Consider the following 2,759-nt stretch of genomic DNA (forward strand, 5'->3'; position numbering starts at 1 on the left):
AAAAAAATTACACCAGACTTTCCCAGAGACTATGAAAGCCAGAAGATTGTGAAGTCATACATACCCTAAGAGAACACAATGTCAGCCCAGGCTACTGTACTTAGAAAAACTCCCAATTATAGATGGAGAAACCAAGGTATTCCATGACAAAACCAAATTTACACAATATATTTCCACAAATCTAGTTCTTTAAAGGATAATGAATAGAAAACTCCAACACAAGGAGGTAAACTACACCCTAGAAAAAGCAAGAAAATAATCTTTCAACAAAACTAAAGGAAGATAGCCACATGAACAGAATTCCAACTCTAACAACAAAAATAACAGGAAGCAACAATTACTTTTCCATAATTATCTCTGAATATCAGTGGACTCAATTCTCCAATAAAAAGACATAGACTGACAGACTGGATACATAAATAGGACTCAACATTTTGCTTCATACAGGAAACCCACCTGAGTGACAAAGACAGATACCACCTCAGAGTAAAAGGCTGGAAAACAAGTTTCCAAGCCAATGGTCCCAAGAAACAAACTGAAGTGGTTATTCTAATATTGAATAAAATCTACTTTCAATCTAAAGTTATCAAAATAAGATAAGGAGGCACACTTCATACTCATCAAAGGTAAAATCTACCCAGAGGAATTCTCAATTCTGAACATCTAGGCTCCAAATGCAAGGGCAACCACATTCTTAAAAGAAACTTTACTAAAGCTCAAAACATATATTGCACTGCACACCATAATAATAGGAGACTTCAACACTCCACTCTCATCAATGGACAGATCATAGAAACACTAACTAAACAGAGACACAATAAAACTAACAGAAGTTATGAAACAAATGGATTTAACAGATATTTATAGAACATTTTATCCTAAAACAAAAGAATATACCTTTTCTCAGCACCCCACAGTTCCTTCTCCAAAACTGACCACATAACTGGTCACAAAACAGGCCTCAAGAGATACAAGAAGATTGAAATAATCCCATGTAATTTATCAGATAAGCACGGACTAAGGCTGGTCCTCAATAATAACATCAACAATAAAAAGCCCACATACACTTGGAAGCTGAACAACACTCTACCCTATGATAACTTAGTCAAGGAAGAAAGAAATAAATAAAAGACTTTTTAGAGTTTAATGAAAGTGAAGCCACAATATAACCATCTTGTGGAACACAATGAAAGCAGTCCTAAGAGGAAACTCATAGCTCTGAGTGAGTCCAAAAAGAAACTGGAGAGAGCATACACTAGCAGCTTGACAGCACAACTGAAAGCTCTAGAACAACATGAAGCAAATTTACCCAAGAGGAGTAGACAGCAGGAAATAATCAAACTCAGGGCTGAAATCAATCAAGTGGAAACAAAAAAAACTATGCAAAGAATCAACCAAACCAAGAGCTGGTTCTTTGAGAAAATCAACAAAATAGATAAACCCTTAGCCAGACAAACTAGAGGGCGCAGAGGCAATAACTTAATTAATAAAATCAAAAATGAAATGGGAGACATAACAACAGAAACTGAGGAAATTAAAAAAAAATCATGAGATCCTACTACAAAAGCCTGTAGTCAAGAAAACTAGAAAACCTGGGTGAAATGGACAATTTCCTAGACAGATAGAAGGTACCAAAGTTAAATCAAGATCAGATAAACAATCTAAACAGTCCCACATCACCTAAAGAAATAGAAACATTCATTAATAGTCTTCTGGCCAAAAAAAGCCCAGAACCAGATAGGTTTAGTGCAGAGTTTTATGAGACCTTCAAAGAAGACCTAATACCAATACTCCTCAAACTATTCCACAAAATAAATACAGAAGTACTCTATCAATTTTTTCTATGAAGCCACTATTACTCTGACACCTAAACCAAAGACCCAACAAAGAAAGAGAACTTCAGACCAATTTCCTGTATGAATATCAATGCAAAAATACTCAATAAAATTCTTGCAAATGGAATCCAAGAGCAAATCAAAGGATCATCCATCATGATCAAGTAGGCTTGATCCCAGGGATGCAGGGATAGTTCAATATACAGAAATCCATCAATGTAATCCACTATACAAACAAACTCAAAGGAAATAAAAACCTTATGATCATCTCATTAGAGTTTGAGAAAGCATTTGACAAAATCCAACACCCCTTCATGATAAAAGTCTTGGAAAGATCAGAAATTCAAGGCCCATACCTAAACATAGTAAAAGCAATATACGGAAAACCAGTAGCTAAAAACAAACTGAATGGAGAGAAACTTGAAGCAATCCCACTAAAATCAGGGATAAGACAAGGGTGCCAACTCTCTACCTACCTATTCAATATTGTACTTGAAGTCCTAGCAATTAGACAACAATAGAAGATCAGAGGGATACAAACTGGAAAGGAAGAAGTCAAATTATCACTATTTGCTGATTATATGATAGTGTACTTAACTGACCAAAATTCCACCAGAGAGCTCCTAAACCTAATTCAGCAAAGTAGCTGGATATAACATTAATTTAAACAAACCAGTGGCCTTCCTCTATATAAAGGATAAACAGGCTGAGAAAGAAATTAGGAAAAGAAGACCCTTCACAATAGTAACAAATGGTGCTCGCTTCGGCAGCACATATACTAAAATTGGAACGATACAGAGAAGATTAGCATGCCCCCTGCGCAAGGATGACACGCAAATTCGTGAAGCGTTCCATATTTTTCAACAATATGAACTAACTAGTACCCTCGGAGCTCCCAGGGTCTCAACCACCAACCAAGGACTG

General features: G+C 36.0%; 1 non-coding gene across 1 annotated transcript; it reads left to right on the top strand.

The window, feature by feature from the left end:
• The first annotated feature begins 2,589 nt into the window (after window positions 1-2,589).
• On the top strand, window positions 2,590-2,696 carry LOC116097649. Its single transcript, XR_004121494.1, has one exon. It is a non-coding gene; the product is annotated as a U6 spliceosomal RNA (small nuclear RNA).
• The last annotated feature ends 63 nt before the right edge of the window (window positions 2,697-2,759 follow it).

This window comes from Mastomys coucha, unplaced genomic scaffold (genome assembly GCF_008632895.1).
Source record: "Mastomys coucha isolate ucsf_1 unplaced genomic scaffold, UCSF_Mcou_1 pScaffold19, whole genome shotgun sequence".
NCBI classification, from domain to species: domain Eukaryota; kingdom Metazoa; phylum Chordata; class Mammalia; order Rodentia; family Muridae; genus Mastomys; species Mastomys coucha.